Source organism: Girardinichthys multiradiatus, chromosome 1 (genome assembly GCF_021462225.1).
Source record: "Girardinichthys multiradiatus isolate DD_20200921_A chromosome 1, DD_fGirMul_XY1, whole genome shotgun sequence".
NCBI lineage: Eukaryota > Metazoa > Chordata > Actinopteri > Cyprinodontiformes > Goodeidae > Girardinichthys > Girardinichthys multiradiatus.
In genome coordinates, this window is record NC_061794.1 from 12,681,289 (window position 1) to 12,699,457 (window position 18,169).

At 38.7% G+C, this 18,169-nt stretch overlaps 1 protein-coding gene and 1 long non-coding RNA gene across 8 annotated transcripts in view; one reads left to right on the top strand and one right to left on the bottom strand.

The window, feature by feature from the left end:
* The window catches only part of agrn (agrin), a 414,019-nt gene that overhangs the window by 329,291 nt on the left and 66,559 nt on the right, over positions 1-18,169 (bottom strand). The window lies entirely within an intron of this gene.
* On the top strand, positions 921-15,841 carry LOC124873164. The gene is made up of 4 exons (XR_007039460.1): positions 921-1,075; positions 1,553-1,670; positions 15,578-15,634; positions 15,728-15,841. It is a non-coding gene; the product is annotated as an uncharacterized LOC124873164 (long non-coding RNA).

The window sequence follows — 18,169 nt, forward strand, 5'->3', positions numbered from 1 at the left end:
GGTGGTTAGCTAAAAGGCAGAGGACATGCAAAGGACAGTATCTGGAGAGCACTGCTGACGTTTACTAGCTCTCGGCAGAGGAGGGATATTATATTCTGATTAATCTCCGCCCACTGGAAAGGTAGATGGCAACATAAGTGTACCGGCTGATAGGGAACAGCCTGACCCATTATAATGGAAAATTTCTATTGACGTTTATGTTGACGCCCACTAAAAGGCCTGAAAGGCTGTCAGAAAAATTGGCTGTTTCACTACTTTAGCGATTTTATTTAAAAATAAGGAATTCTGTACCTTTGTACTCATACTAAAAGATATAAGCTGAAAAGAGAGAGCAATCATCTAAAACAAAATACCCAAATGCAGAGATGAGGATGGGAGGAGCATGGCGAATGATGATAAACAGAACAAAGGTAATAAAGCAAGAGACTAAAGCAAGGAGTATTTATACTGGGCAGTGTGATCACTGCATTTTACCCAGGTGACTAAATTAGCAGGCAAGAAACAGCTGTGAGGATTAACACTAGTAAACCAATATAAGAAATTACCATACACAACAACAATCTTACAGGTCATATCAGTACAGTATGTCTGCTTTAATTAATAAATGTCTAATAAAAAATACATAATTGCTAAGAACATTGTTCTGTTTTTAGATTTTTTACTTTGTCTTTGACCGACTTCCACGTGTAAAAACAAAAAGACAAAAAACAATGAAAAACTTTACAAAAATCTGTTTTCTAATCAGAAATTGCTGTATTTATTTTAACAGAAATATACCAAGTCAAACTTAAATATCACAGTATGTATTGTTCATACTTTTAATAAATGTAGCGCAACCCTGTCAGAAATCCAGGCGACATGTCATTAATATCCATGAATGTCAGGGTCTTTAGTCATTAGACACTGTCTCTGTTTTTTAGTGAAAAAGAAGACTGGGATGTGGACAAAGCTGCTGTCTTTGTCTTATATGGGCCAAGATAAAGCATCCAGTGAAAAGGTTGCCATCCATCTTCATCCCGCCTGGCATGTGCTTCAGTCACTTCCGCCCTCAGTGCAGCCTGTGTCTTTTCTGCTTGTAAGTGTGAGTTTGTGAGAGTGTCTTGTGGTTAGTAAGGTTAATGAAGTGCAGCCACCTTTCTTCCTCTCCAAAATGTAAGCGACTTCATTAGGCCGCCTACTGACTCGGTGTAATTCTGTCCTCGTAATACACACACACACACACACTTTGACATATATATGGTCGACTGGCTAGTTTATTAATTGCTTAAAAAAAGCCAAATCCTTTGTTTATGTGTGGGTTTATAAAATAAGGGGTTTTCTGGGATTCATTGTGTTTTTGAATGGTTTCGACACTTTCATTTCATCTTGCAAAGGACAGTCAGGCCATAATTTGTGATTGGTGGACAGAATGAGAATCGTAAAAGGGAAGAAACGTCTCCCAGGATCGATATTAGAATCACCAATTGGTGTCCCATATGTCTTTTCTCATCTCATCACATTTTTCTCTCCTGTTGTCCATTTCACTCTCCCCACCACTTCCTCTTCTTCTCAGCATCCTTTCATCTCAGGCTCCCACGCATTTCAGGTCATTGGGGAAGCAATCGTCTTAAGTGTTCTGGCTGACAATGAGAGCTGATGAGAAACCTTCCTGTGAGCGTTGGCTGGCTAAGGTAAGCTCTTCATCCAAACTGCACTGCATACAAATGTACAAATCCTATTTTACTCCCTTTTCTTCTGGAAGTTGCTGTCCTTTCAAACTGTGCATGAGGCAAATTAAATGCTATGCTTCCATTCAATCCAAAATACACAGAAAAATCAAAGGGAGAACAAATTTGATGACTTGGGGAGTTGACGCAGGACCTGATGTAAAAGCGATACTTCTTTTGATGTAATCAACCTAATTCCATTTCTAATTGGACTAAAAAGATAAGATGGGAATTTTTTTAATCAGAATTTTTTCAAACTCTCACTAACTCTAATCTCATTAAAGCTGACTTACAAGAGGATATTAATATATTATGATGGAACACACAAAGGCATAATTTTACTGATACAAGATACCTTTCCCACAATCATCCCACCTCTGGGTTTGCTGCTTCAGCTTTTTCGTCAAAAACAAAACGAAGAGGGAGGGCCAAGAGAGCACCAACAAATCAGAATGTATAAACGAACATGATTTTTGGTCCGGCAACACACGAGAAGAGATTTGATTTGTTTGACTCCACATCAGTGGTGCTCGTTCATCTGTGCAATCCAGCTGTCGTATTAGCAAAGTTCTCGTAAGATGGAATCTGGTCTGGGTCTGATTTTGCCTACAGGCAAGTCTGTGCATGGCCTCTACAGTTATGAAACATGGGAACAGAACATCTATATAATAACCACTCTGACAACTGTGCTCGACACACTCCAAACTAATGACACATATGACAGATTTACACTTGCAACTTGATGAACCTTAGTTACATGATGAGAGTTTCAGGAAATCAATCTTAGAGAAGTTTCCTCTTGCATAGCTGTTATACGTCTGGCCTTGATTCTATAAGCTGAAAGTTATAAAGCAGATGCTTTTAAACATTTCCCTACAATAATAATTTAGAAATGAACACCTTTGTTGAAAAAAGATTGAAAACAATTTGGTTTTAGTACATATTTTGAATGAAAACTCCCAAATCCTCCACCTTGCATTTAGAGGGAAATGAATCTTTAACAGAGTTTTTTCATTAAGTCTGGAAATCAACAGTATTTAGCCTTGGACATACGTTGTCCTGTAGTTGGCTCGTATTCCGACCCACACCAGAATCAGTTTGGAAGCAGACCGAGGCCACCTCAAAAAGTGGGTCCTGGTCTGGTTGTTTGGTCTGGACCACGGTTCGCTTGGGTGTATTCACACCTGCAAAAAAGGTCCGGACCAACGGGGGAAACGAACTCTGGTCTGTTTAAAGCGGACCAAAAGTGGCAGGTGTGAATGCACCCAAAGGTTGGACGACCAGAATAAGAAGTGGTCTCAAGATGACATGAATGAGTGGACAATTCAAACATGGCCCTGGTTCCAGTTTCCAATCATGAATTACAGCGTTTAAGTCAAAGAGATGGGATTTAAAGCCTAAAATGTGTTTTCAAATTAAACAATGAGCATGAAAATCATCAATTATGACAAACAAAAGCTCCTATGAATGACTGCATCTAAAACTACCAGCAGGGTTATCTTTACCCACCCCATTTTTGCATTAAGAATATCGCAAAAAGAAAGAAAGTTGTTTGAAAGTTAGAACGCTTAAATTTCTTCCTGATAAAAATATATATAGAATACAACAAAAGTTTATAGAAATCAGGCAATAGGAAGAAAGATCTCCTACATAACGATATTTTATTAGGAGTCTTTCTGTTCTGTTGTGCAGACTTTGCTGTTCATAGACATAAACAAACATAGCCATTAAACTCTAACTCTAAAGAGTAACTAAACCCCAAATTGACTTGTTTTTGCAAATAAACTTTATAAACTAGACCTTAATGGTGCTATTTTTCTGTTACTCTGCAATGTTTTAAATTTTCATGTAAAATCTTCATGTAAATGTTTAGTTTTGCAATTTTTGTCCCAAAACTGTCTTAGTGTTGCCCTCTTTGGGTTAAATGGTGGCTACTGCAGTTGAATTAGTTCAAACGGTACAGCTTAATACATGTCTTGGTCATAGCCCCACATTCGGTTATAAAACCATCCCCACTCAGACACATGCGCCCATTCTGTCCTCCACTGCCTTGGCAGTTCAGGCTTCGGCTATTGCTGAGTCAGTGCCTTGAGCCAGTGGCTTGAACTGATAAGGCTCAGGCCTGCTGGGTCCGTAAAACCTCCCTCAACCTCTGGTGACAAGGGGGGTGAAAAATCCTCCACCTCAAGAGATCTATTCATGGCAAAACTACCAGCGTCACTCTGGTCACTCTCCATGTTTCAATATGTCAAATTAAGGTAGCTGCCACTTTCCCTTGACCTCCTGACCACACCCCCCATTAACCTCTTCTGCTCATCCTCACATTTGGTGGTGCCCCTCAGTGTCTCTTGGTACTGCCCACTTTCCGTGGGCGTGTTGTGTTTTTACATCAGGTTTGGTTTCCCTTTAAGCAGTGAATAATAAAATCCAGGTAAACTCACTGACTCTAAATACGTATTTTTTAAGCACTCAATTAATTCTAATATTGGCAGTAAAAGCCTTTTATTACATGGCTCATTCTGGTAAACGGCTTATTTTCTCTTTGTGCATAAAACTCAATGACCGTCTGAAGCATTCCCAAGCCACAAACCTCAGTTTCGTTTTTTTTAACACTGAAATCCCACAAAAAAAAGGCTTTTTTATCTAAGAAAACCTAAGCTCATAAATTAAAGCAATCTTTCGGAGCCATAAGCAGACGACTCCATTAGAAAACCTGGCCAGCCTCTTGTATAATAGAGCAGCAGAGGGATATATATTATCAATGTAATTGGCTCTGGGTGGATTTAATAAAATCACAGAACAGTCATGTCATGAATAACTGATTAACAGCTGGAATCAGCATGCTGCCTCATATTCGGAGCTTCTGATGAAGTGCTCGGCAACCTTGCCTGAAGGTTTGACCACGGCGTATTTAAGTGGCTGTGCCTGTGGGTCAGTCTCTTGACACTATCATCACAGGCTGGAGCAGGTGTACGGCCAGGTAATATTTGATCTGGAGAATCAAAAAGGCTCAAAAATCTGGAGACGCTTCATGAGAACAAGGTTCTTAAACTGTGAGCAGCACTAATTGCTCTGGGATTGATGAGCTTTGAGCTGCTCTCGGGTTAAACTTCCATTCATCCCCATGTCACTGATGATTATTATGAGCATCAGTTGTTTACATTCATAAAACAAATTGCAGATAAAATTTTAGGAAATGCATCTGATAAATTTACTTATGTAAGTCGATCTTTTTTCTCCATAGCACTTTCATGTTGTGATTATGAATATATTATTTAATCTTTTATTCAATAATATTTCGGTCTGTTAAGGGTTGTCCTGTGAATACCAGCCCAATAAGGCGATGGTATTAGGACAAAATAGGAAGGGATGAGCCAAGCTCTGACATTATTGAACAGCATAATCTCTGCACACACACAGAATGAATTCACACAATTTCTTAAAATACAAGAATTCATTAACAAAAATAAGTCAACTCAAAGTCAAACATATTTCAATCAACAAACTCTTTACTATGCTAAAAACAATCCAACCAAACTACCAAGCAGAGTTAAAGAATAAGGAAGACTAATGGGCTATGTACAATATAAACAAGTTGATTAAAGATGATTGAGAACCATGACCAAAAGAGTGATGCAACATTACTATGCAATGTTTATGTTTGAGAACCAAGGATTATCTTGAAGAATCTGTAAGTGAAGTTAAGTTAGTCTTGGAACTTACTTAGGCAACCATTCACAATGCAAGATCAGATAAAATATTATTTTAATAAAATAATGTTTTAAGAATGATCTGCTGAATAAAACCAACCTTCAGGATGACTAATTCCCAACGGGGTCTCATTAGCTGCCTTTAAAATATTAAAATATTTAAGGAAATATTATTTTGAATAAGAACCAAATCTTTGAGAAATGGGCTTAATTGTGTTGCTTAGTTATCAAGTTTAGTAAAATAATATTTAGGGAAATATTTTTATTTACTAGATTAAAAACTAACAACCTTTTTGAGTAAATGATCTTAGCAGGCAAGCACGAGTTCTTAGCAGTCAGCGGTTGAAGCTAACAAAAGAAACTTATAGTGGACGGCGCGTTATGGCCGATCTTCGGTTTAAAATCACCCTTTAAATAAAGTTTGTCTTAACTAAACACAAACACAGAACACATAAACTAAGCATATGTGCTGAGCAGATAATCTGCTAGCACTAAGATGGCTGAGTTTTCAACATAAACAAAACCAAACGCCATAAAACGAAAAATGTTTAGATTATTTCATTCTAAATTTTTTCTCTCTGCCCAAAACCCAACCTCCTACGTGAACCGTGCTGAGGAAAAGTTGTCTGGACGACTAAGTTGAGGAAAGCTTCCACAGTGAACAAAAGGGTTAACTTGCTAACCTCCGTAGCTGTGGGGTGGGGCGGCTCGTGCTGTAGGCTGGCCAAACTGCACGTTACTGCTGTAGCCATGATGATGCGGTCCCGTTGTCCTTCCTTCAGACCAGGAAAACTGCTCTACTCTGCGTCGTAGTAACAGGGTCTCTGCTGGGAACTCTCTGGAACACAGTTTGCTTCTGAAGACCTCAGAGAGAAAAGTCAAGCAACGCTTGTACCTTAATTACCCCTGTTCATAAATGAATACCGGATACAAAAACAGCAATTAATTCCTACTTAACTTAGTGCATATGATCGCATGATCGTATGACACTCTTGGATCCAGTTTGAAGAGTTATGTCTGTTTGCCCGCAAAGAAACATTAGCACGCTTTGTCCCTCTGTCCAGTTTCGCTGGGGACCTGCATGGAAGAGGTGAGTTTGTTGCAAAAGCGGGGGTTTTTAATTGGACAGTGACGTCACTGGAAGTCCGCTGTTATTGCCCGTTTCTGGCTGAGCAGGAACTAGGTTAATGCGATTTATTTTGAAAGTTCCAGAAAAGTTCTTACTGGCCCATCATGTTGTAACCATGGCTGGGGTCCCAACAATCATCTTTGTTGTTTTGGGTCCCTAATTTTCAGTCATTTCTTTTACTTAAGCTGAATATTGTGACATCCCTTCCTAAATGGAGATAATGAGATTAAAAGGACATATAAACACAATAATACGAAAAAACAATGAAATGCCTGAAGTTGTACATGTTTAAATGCTCCCAAGGATTAGGTAGATATGCTCTGATTGGATCCTTAATGGCCAGTGTACAAGACAATAACAAACTTAGAACTGGCCCCAGGCCAAGGCGTTTTTGTAGACATGCAGACAAACCACAGCTTTATTTAACATTCATTAACTTTCCATTCAACCAGTCAGTAGCAGTAAAGCCAGAAATAGCAGAGATATTGTCTCTGTGGGCTACACTTCTAGCTGAAAGATGAAAATACAAGACACAGACCACTTGGGTTAGTGCTGGGGGTCATTTCACCAGGAGCAGTCCTCTGAATGATGGATGTGATAAATATGGACATGAATTCAGCTGTGCTGAATGATGTGACATACTTTGGAAGTTCACTTGAGATGTAAGAGTTTGTGTAGCCTCTTAAAAAATGTCATGATATAAATGTTGTTCTGTAGTGGTATTTCTAGACATGAAACTGATTATTTTAGGCTGATTATTGTTTCTGCCTGTTTCTACATATTCTGATGTTTTTTTAATGTATTCAGTGTGGAATAATCCTGACTGAGTTTCATCTACAAGTCCTTCTAAAAAAATTAGCATATTGTGATAAAGTTAATTATTTTCTATAATGTAATGATGAAAATTTAACATTCATATATTTTAGATTCATTGCACACTAACTGAAATATTTCAGGTCTTTCATTGTCTTAATATGGATGATTTTGGCATACAGCTCATGAAAACCCAAAATTCCTATCTCACAAAATTAGCATATTTCATCCGACCAATAAAAGAAAAGTGTTTTTAATACAAAAAACGTCAACCTTCAAATAATCATGTACAGTTATGCACTCAATACTTGGTCGGGAATCCTTTTGCAGAAATGACTGCTTCAATGCGGCGTGGCATGGAGGCAATCAGCCTGTGGCACTGCTGAGGTCTTATGGAGGCCCAGGATGCTTCGATAGCGGCCTTTAGCTCATCCAGAGTGTTGGGTCTTGAGTCTCTCAACGTTCTCTTCACAATATCCCACAGATTCTCTATGGGGTTCAGGTCAGGAGAGTTGGCAGGCCAATTGAGCACAGTGATACCATGGTCAATAAACCATTTACCAGTGGTTTTGGCACTGTGAACAGGTGCCAGGTCTTGCTGAAAAATGAAATCTCCATCTCCATAAAGCTTTTCAGCAGATGGAAGCATGAAGTGCTCCAAAATCTCCTTATAGCTAGCTGCATTGACACTGCCCTTGATAAAACACAGTGGACCAACACCAGCAGCTGACATGGCACCCCAGACCATCACTGACTGTGGGTACTTGACACTGGACTTCTGGCATTTTGGCATTTCCTTCTCCCCAGTCTTCCTCCAGACTCTGGCACCTTGATTTCCGAATGACATGCAGAATTTGCTTTCATCCGAAAAAAGTACTTTGGACCACTGAGCAACAGTCCAGTGCTGCTTCTCTGTAGCCCAGGTCTGGGAAATGCAGCACCTGTAGCCCATTTCCTGCACACGCCTGTGCACGGTGGCGCTGGATGTTTCTACTCCAGACTCAGTCCACTGCTTCCGCAGGTCCCCCAAGGTCTGGAATCGGCCCTTCTCCACAATCTTCCTCAGGGTCCGGTCACCTCTTCTCGTTGTGCAGCGTTTTCTGCCACACTTTTTCCTTCCCACAGACTTCCCACTGAGGTGCCTTGACACAGCACTCTGGGAACAGTCTATTCATTCAGAAATTTCTTTCTGTGTCTTACCCTCTTGCTTGAGGGTGTCAATAGTGGCCTTCTGGACAGCAGTCAGGTCGGCAGTCTTACCCATGATTGGGGTTTTGAGTGATGAACCAGGCTGGGAGTTTTAAAGGCCTCAGGAATCTTTTGCAGGTGTTTAGAGTTAACTCGTTGATTCAGATGATTAGGTTCATAGCTCGTTTAGAAACCCTTTTAATGATATGCTAATTTTGTGAGATAGGAATTTTGAGTTTTCATGAGCTGTATGCCAAAATCATCCGTATTAAGACAATAAAAGACCTGAAATATTTCAGTTAGTGTGCAATGAATCTAAAATATATGAATGTTAAATTTTCATCATTACATTATGGAAAATAATGAACTTTATCACAATATGCTAATATTTTGAGAAGGACCTGTATATACATTGCAGTCTGTATGCTTTATATACATATTTAGTTGTAAGCGCTGTTGCATTGTCGTAAGAAGGTCCACGGTTCCAAACCTGGCCTGTGGGGTCTTTCTGCATGGAGGTTGCATGTTATGCCTGTTTACGCTTGGGTTCTTTCTGCATACTCCAACTTCATTCAACAGTCCAAAAACATACAAGTTAGGTTAATTGACCCCTTTAAACTGCCAAAATGTGTGGGTGTGCATGGTTGTTTGTATCTAACAGAGTTGCTCTGGGATTTGCTTGCAACCTAGTCAGGCTTAACCCTGCCCCTTGCCCAAAAAGCCACTGGAAACAGTGCAAAGATTAGGCTGGTTTAGAAAATGGATGGATTTAATACCTCTCCATATTTGTTATGCATATAATTATCCTGTTAATGTTTAATTTGCAAGTAATTTAAATTTCAAAATGAATAAGCATGTAACTGCAGTCCATATACCCTAAAAACAGTACAATTTTGAAGCAGATGCTAACTTTAGCATCATTAGCGGTCAATGGTTAGCCTGTCAATGCATTATTACACGGTTTACAAATTGTATCTTGCTTTATACTGTAAATTTTTTTCTTTATCGAGTATTGACAATAACACAAGAACCACATCCTGTCTTACTTCAAAATAAGAGTCTCAACATACAGGATCTAAGTACTCATATTCATGTCCAGGGCTCATTATTATAGCTTAACCTAAAACATCAACTAGATAACAGGAAAGCAAGATAGACTTCACTTTGATAAAAACTATTAAAAATATATCAAAAATATTAGTGCCCGTTTAAATAAAAACAAATCAACATTTCCTGTGAAATTTGCTAATATATTGTTGAAATCCTTTTGACCATTTCTCATCAACTCTGAAGCTAATTATTGGCTATTAATTTAACATGGCAATGAGGCCTTGACAATTAAAATCTCCTTCCTCCTCCACAGAAAATTAAATTAGTGACAACAGGAGGAAAAGGGGGGATTTGGGATGGTAGAGAAGGGCACTTGTGTGTAGGCATCATGGATGAGGGTAATGCCCTGAAGATCTTTGAACACACTCACACACACATACAAAGCAACTGAGCCCTCTTGCCCCAGTATTTTGGGCATCCATCCAGTTTCACATCAGCAGCTCACCCCCATCTGCCCAACCCTCTTTGGACCTAACAATGGCCACCTATGTTCCCACAGAGAGAGAAAGGGATGCCGCCAGAGCCCTCTTTTACAGACAAACACACACACTTTACAGTTTGCCCGACTTGACAGGGTCCACATGGAATGCTGTGTCTTCCATGTGTTTGCCCATTCATGCACCAGATATCCAACCAACGGTACACTCTCCCAATATGACTTGACTGGCAAGAAAAAAAAAAGAAAGTGATTGAGAAAACAAGTTTTTAACACACACACCTCCCTGCACAACGGGCCTTTCTTGAGGTGAGATGTTTTTTAGAGGCTAGTCACAATAAAGAGCACGGACAACAACGCTATTGTAACCACAGCTGCTTTTTGTGTAGACTTGTAGAAGCAGGATGCTGATGTTCACATTTTCTGACTAAAGAACAGATAAAAAGCAAAGATGAGAGAATTTGATGAAGATGTATAGTGAAATTCAGGTCAGGATTGCTCTGCACCAGCCATCTGGTGTAGGCATTTTCTAACTTAACGGGTTATATTACATGCTAAGAGCCCACAGGGGGGACAATAGAGAAATTACAGCCCATCGATCAGCTAAAACTAACAGACAGGCTACTTTGTGGTGCTGCCAAAATCAAAATTAAACCATCATACAGTAAAATAAATCCAATGAACTACATAGAACTGTTATGCAATTCTTTCTTTGTTTTTTGAAAGCCCTCGAGGGAGTTGAGGGGTCAGAGCAGGCCACAGATCAGCAGGGAGGTTGGCATCTCACTCAAGGACACTTCAGCTGACTGGAAGATTTAAAGTCCTGAACATCTTTTCAAGATGTGACACCACTAAGTATTCCAACACAACCAAGCAGTGTCCACAACCACATATTTACTATGTGCGGAAAGCAATGAAAGGCATATAAGGAGACAGCTGCATGAGATCCTACTCAGTTACAAAAGCAAAACCTTTTGTAGATATACACTGGGGCAAAAAGGACAATTTTTAGAGATTCCTTCAAGAAATTACTTTGGCATTTAAGAATGCCAAGGTCAGTATGTAATAAAAGGTTTATAATTATTTTAAAGTAATTGCTAAGGAACTGTCTAAACGTCTAAGCTTTTCATTAATCTGTTCCCTATTAATTACTTTCATGATAGCTCCCATTGAATATCACAACTATATAGCACTTTGAAAACGTATTACTACCCAAAAACTCATTTTACTCTGACATGTTACAACCATTAACTTCAATGTATTTTCTTCAGATTTTATGTGATATACCAACACAAGCTAGTGCATAATTTGGAAGTTGCAGGAAAATGATACATCTTTTAAAAAAATAAATAAATATCTGAAAAGTGTGGCCTTTGTTTTAAATCACCCTGAGTCAACACTTTGTTGAACCACCATTTTGCTGCAGTTACAGCTGCAAGTCCTTTGGGGTATGTCTCTACTGGGTTTGCACATCTAGAGACTAAACTGTTATTAAAACTTTCTCCCTGACCTGTCTGCTTTGTTCCTTGGTCTTCATGATGCAGATTTGTTCACTGATTTGTTCTAACAAACTTCAGAGGCCTTCACAAAACAACTGGATTCATACTAAAATTAAAATTACACACAGGTAGGTGACATCTGAAGCCAACTGATTGAACAGGAATTTATTTAGAGGTATCAGAGTAATAGGGGGCTGAATGCACATGCACACCACAATTTTCAGATTTTTATTTGTAAAACAAATTGAAACCAATGTTTTATTTTTGACTGCTGGAAAGGCATCCAGCACCACATTCCCACAAGAGCATTAATCTGTTAACTCTGTGTTGGTCTATGACAAAATGATGAAGGTTCAAGGGTTTTGATTACTTTTGAAAATTTTTTGTAAAACTACAAACTGCACCTCGAGCCTTAACTGATTCCTGCAGCTATGAACTCACCAAGACTGAACAAATGGAATCGGATGTAGGTCAAATCCAGAGTTCAGTAAAAGGTGATTTTTTTGGAGGTGTCTACATTTTAAGCTGGAGCTGATGTAAGCACTCAGCTTTGTTAAAGCACAACTGTTTGGATTGCATCAGACTTTACAGGTGTGCCTGATAAAGGGGTTGGTGGGGGTAACAAACAGCTTGCTCTTCATTCTGAAGCATGTAAATGCATTTGTGTATCTTGTAAAACAAATGTGTTTTGACAGTTGTTATGCATTGTTAATATCTTTTTCCTTTATCGCTGAGGAAGATCTCTGACTAAACACATACTGACAAAAAAAACAGACCATGTTAGAGACAAATCACTGACTTTGTCCTCATAAGAGCCTTTGTCATGACTAAATAAATGCATTAATCAAACTGACATTTTTAAATGACTCTTATGAGTGGATGTCCTCAAGATGACCACTTAAGTGTTGCAAATTTTCTTGCAACATTTGAATTACTCAGGTTGATTAATGCTGACGTGAATACTGCAGCGCTTATGCTTGACATTAAATAATGAGCACACTGCCACTGCCAAAGGAATATGTAAACAAACTACAAGGAAACCACAGCTCAGGGAACTGGTACTTACATTAACTTCCACCGTAGAAAATAGTTTTTTTCTTGGCCCTTCCTCTCAGTTGTTTTCATAAGATGTTAAGTAGAAAAACAGAAGGATCATTAGAATTCAAACAGTTTTATGTGATTAAAGGAAATGGTAACATCAAACGTCTTAAATTCATAACCATGTCCTGGTGACTAATTGGTAAGCAACGCCTATTAGGCAAATGATGATTGTTGCCTGCTCATTATTACACTATTACTCCATCATTAAAATAACATTATAGACCCATTCTGTAAAGAATGCAGTTACGCACAAAGACATTTGAGGCAGAAAAATCTGCTGATGGGTTTGGGGAAATTAAACAAATCTGCATGTGTTGAAAGTAGGGGTGCACCGCTGCAGTTTTGTGGCTGATCACAAATTACCGATCTTTAAAAAGCCTGACCCGCTGATTCCGATTTTTGCTGATGCAATTTTTTTTTTATAACTGACAATGTAAGGTGTTATAAGGTCACAATATACCTTCAATGTTTAATTATCTTATTGAAAAACACTTAACAATATCCGTGAAACAATACAAACTTGTTTTAACTGCACATGAGGTGGTGCTCTCAAATATAAGATCGGTTTCAAATGTAAGCCGATCACCAATCTCCCACAATTTAGGAAATCGGTGCCGATCGATCGGTGCATTCCTAGTTGAAAGAACATGTGAATGCATTGCAATGATTGCAATATCAGATCACACAGATAACAGAGTTAGCAGTGTAGGGCAACTGGTGGATCAACATCAGTATGGTGTGGCAACCCTGGATGTGTGCTGTGTTGATAAAAGACGTTACTAGGGTGTGTCTCAGAAATAGTTACAAACATGGGATAAGTCAGTATAGAAGCACTTTGCCCTTTGGCTACTCCAAATCAGCACCAGAGGTGACTCGTAATCACATTCTATGGTTTCCTGTATCATGATGTAGTGGTGTGGTCTTGGTCTTTGCTACATTTGTACTTGGCCTTGTCTGAGACATGCTAGATTTTCTATTTTTCTGCAGGCCAGACAAGACCACTTCTTAACATAATTTTTTACCGCTACTTAGTGGGAAACTCCTGGCTGCATTCATATGCAACCAATAAAATATTTACTTTGAACATTTCAACGCTTCAGCTTGTGGGCCTGCTCATGATGAGAAGAGAAGAGGGATGAGGAAACAAGAGGAAGAAATATTTTCCAGCGCAAACATATGGATGAATTCTGCTATCCTATCACTTCCACTCACTGCCTGCTGCTAATTCTAAATCGGTTAACATTTAGCTGGATATGTGTGCTCTGCAAAGTTGTCTGGTTTGTCCCTTTCACTTGTGTACTAGCTTGTCAGATTTACTGGACAAGTAGCATGTAGTTAAGGGTCTGCTGATATAGAAGTTGGGATTTATCTAAATGTTGTGCCACTGCAACCAGTTATCATATGCCTGTCTGGGTCTTGGTCTAGAAGCAGTCCTGTATGGGGGAAATTTACTGCCAAAAATCAAGAGTCAAAAATAAAGAGCACATATAGAAACTTGAGAGCGAAGTTTTGATCCGAGCAGAGAGCAAGTTTGCGCACATGGAGGGTGAAGTAAGCAGGAGGAGAAATTATCTATGCAAGAAGCACTAGATCAGAGCGCAGAAACAAAGATTTGAGAGAGAACAGAGAATATTTGAAAGAAAGCAGAAGTTTTGAGTGCAAGCATTACTAAGTTTGAATATAAGCAGAATAAAATCCTGCTCTCAAATTGAAAATATGTGCTCTTGATTTCTGGCAGTAAATTCCCCCCAAAGTCTTGGGTTAGTTGGTCTTAACTCCAACAGTGCTATGATGCCAGCAGTAAATCCATTCACACAACTTTTTTCTTATCCATCCTCACCCTTCAGCATTACCATATGCACACAGTCATCATAAATGATAACGTAAAACTGAGAATCACCACTGACCATGATCAGCCCATGCTTTGCAGTTACAACACCAACCAAAGCTCAGCTGTTTTTGCTCTGGTATTATTGGCAAGCAATGCCTGACATAAATCCCAAACTACAGCTGATTGTAGACTTCCAGACATGTTTCAGGCGGAGACAGAGTGTTGTAAAAAGTCCAGTACCTTCATCTTGTTGGCAGCAGCACATGATATGGGTTCATGTAATGCTTGGTGGAAAATATGCCAAATCGTCTTGGGTCTGGTCTGTTTGGGTGTGTTGAACATTCTTAATACACATGGGTACCCTCATGTCACTATCTGTTCCTAAATCTTGCCAATGTGAACATCCTAACACCTGTGTGCGCCACATGCCAAGGAACCTCACAATGCAGGCACCTAATCCCATCCATTGAGGTTCATTGTATAAGCCCATAATGAACCCCCAATCATACTCCATCAAGTGCCAGTAAAGCTTCTGATGTCTATATGAGGCCTAATATGTTTCTCATTCATTTTCAATTAATTTTCAAAATTTTATTGAATGTAACAGCAACTAATAACAGCAATATTGACTATGTATTTTTTTTTTTTTTACACGCTCAAAGATGTGGACAGAAGACTAAACTTATATGAAGTAACCCCTTCTTCGGCGACCTTATTTCCATCACTCCTTATTCATCCAGAAAAACATCCCTAATTTCATACAAAATTTGTAATTCAAAGCAACAACACGCTACTACGACTACCTGGAAAGTGTTGCCTGACTCGTGATGCCATTTATGCCCTTTGACAATAAGACATCTCCTTGCAAACTGAATAACTTACAGTATATACTCATTCATTTTGGATGCCTAAATTTTCTTTTTGTCATCGAGTGTAATAGAGATACATGCTTAAAGCATCAGAGATAGAAAGTGAAAGAGAGAGGAATGTAGGCGCAGGCTGATATAAGATCAGCCTGATACTTGTATAAACCTGTTTCATCTTTTCTCTAAAGGTGTCTGCCTCTCAAGAGCTGCATCATTTCTTCCTGACGTGTCAACTCTCTACAAAGGTGTGCTTTCCATTCTCTTTTCCCCAGTGATTCAAAGACAAGCACTTTAACAGCTCTGAAAGACTCCTTACAGTTTATCTTTTGCTCATTTAGCTGTGAACCGAGGAAGTGGCTCTGGGAAAATGCCACAGAAGCCCCATGTCAGACGTCGCTCATGCTGAGAGTGTGTTTGTCAAAGGTATTGTGTGTGTGTGTATGTGTCTCAGGAGGACAAGTCCTTATGGGTGACTGGGCAGGATGGGACTGGAGTTGTCACATGGAAGGGCTGAAGTTGCACACACACTCATACCGAGACCCACACACAAATCCAAAATAAGTGGGTGTCCCAGAGTGGTCTGTTGTGGGATGGGTGTTATGGGATCCCTGTCGCACGCTGGCTCACAGGGATTTAGTAGTTTCTGCCCATGTAAGAAAACATAATGCTATGTTATGCAGGGAGCCAAATTAGAAATGTTCAGAATACAATGACTGAAATGTAATATTTACATGAGCTATAAAATACTGCAGTATAAGTGTGAGCCATAATAGGATTCTTTGCGTGTGAATATTGTCCGCTGTTTGTTATTCAGTTCCTGCTAGAATGGTCACCTGCTCTTCTAACTGTGAAACAAGCCAACCAAAGAGTATGAAGAAAACTGAACTGAAATGAGATTGTTGGTGTCAATCATTTAGCTCCAAAACTGTACATTGTACTGTGCAAAAACATAAAGTATTTCTTTAAAATGATGACAGTAGCTGTAACGAAAGCCATCACAAAAACAATGGACGGAAATAAAAGATATTTATAAAATGGAGAAACATTTCAGTTATTTCTTCTGTAAATCAAACCATAAGCGAAACAAAGATATAGTTGAGTGTGAAATTTGGTTCAGATTTAGCTATCAAATGTAGGTTACGTTGTAGGGGAAAGAAAGTGTCTGTGCTTCAACAAACCTGATTTCAATTGATGGCTGATTAACAGGATTTGCTGAACTGCAACCATCTGAATCAGGTGTGTTAAGGCAGAGAAACATCTAAAACATGCAGGGCAGTGTGCCCTGAGGACCAGGATTGAAAAACACTGGTTTAGGGAAAAGTGATTGGATTCTAACATGGTAAAAGGATTGCTGAAGTCCCTATATCTGTGGGATACATTTTAGACCTTAACACGTATGTTCAGAAATAAAAAAGAGCAAATTAATCTGTGTCAGGGATGGGTTGTCACAATCCTAAAGTGTATGGGTTTTGATTTTATTTTGTGTATGTTTTATGACTATTTCTTTGTTGTTTATTATGTTCTTTAGATCTTCCTTAAGTTATTTCCTTATGCTTATAGGTGTTTTCCTTATTAGTTAATTTTTTTTGTAATTTAGTAATTTAAAAGTAATTTTCCTGATTGATGTCTGTTAGATACTTCCTTGGGTTTCTCTGTGTTTCTGCTCCAGTCATGTTAATTAGCCTCCCTCCTTCAGCTGCTCTGCTTTTCTCTCTGCCTCAGCTGCAACTCATTTCCTGATTAACTCTTCTGGTTTGCCTGTCATTTATCTGTCCCTGCCTCAGTATATATGCTATCATGCTATCTGGTTCTCTCTGTTCTTCCCTGGTTTCCTCTGTTGACTGCGTGTTCCCCGTTGCTCTGCTGCCCTGCTTGTTTCTGCCTGCTCCATGCCTGTCATTCTGCCGATGTTCCGTGTACTGGTCTTTCTATAAGTTCCTTTTATTATTAAAACTTTTCATCACTCCAGCTACGCTCTGCATTTGAGTCTTTCCTCTACCACACCATGACAAAATCGGTGTACACAACAGATAAAGAAGGGTGCAAAACAATCCACAGGCACAGGAAGAAAGACAGCAAGGGGGCTTGTTTTGAGGGAAATACTGTATGCTGTTTGGGAAGAGTTGAAAAATACATTCAATAACAGTGTGACAATATACAGTCATTCGATAAATTAGAATATGTGTTCCAATGAGGATTGTTTGTCAGATTAAGAGTATTTTTTGAAAATACCAACCTTTAAGCAGCTATAAAACATACCTTTCAAAAAGCCAACATTTCTATATTGAAAAGGTTTTTTTTTTGTTGGTCTGATGTAATATTCTAATCCTAAATGTCAGACAATCCTCATTATTAACAGAAATAAAGGCTTGAAAACATCAGTTTGTGTACAGTTAATCTATATAATGTGATTCACTTAATGACCCAAGTTACTAAAATTAGTGAACTTTTCAACAATATTCTAATTTATTGAATGGGTCTGTACGTCTTAATGAGAGCAAAATGAGTGAGTAGTAAACAATTAAGCCACAAACTGGATTTATTGTTTTAAGAAGGCTTACATTTATAGCAACAAAATTACAAGATAACAGCAGAAAGTTTAATATCCCTGAGTATATTATGTAACTGGGATTCAGTTAAGCAATTAATGGAAAAACATTTTTTCTAGTATAACATGAATCTGTTCTATACAAAATGTTTTTCTTATAGTGCAAATAAAAATCTAACCAGCACAAAAACGTTTTGCAGAGTAAACAAGGATTTGGTCAATGCAGTTGTAT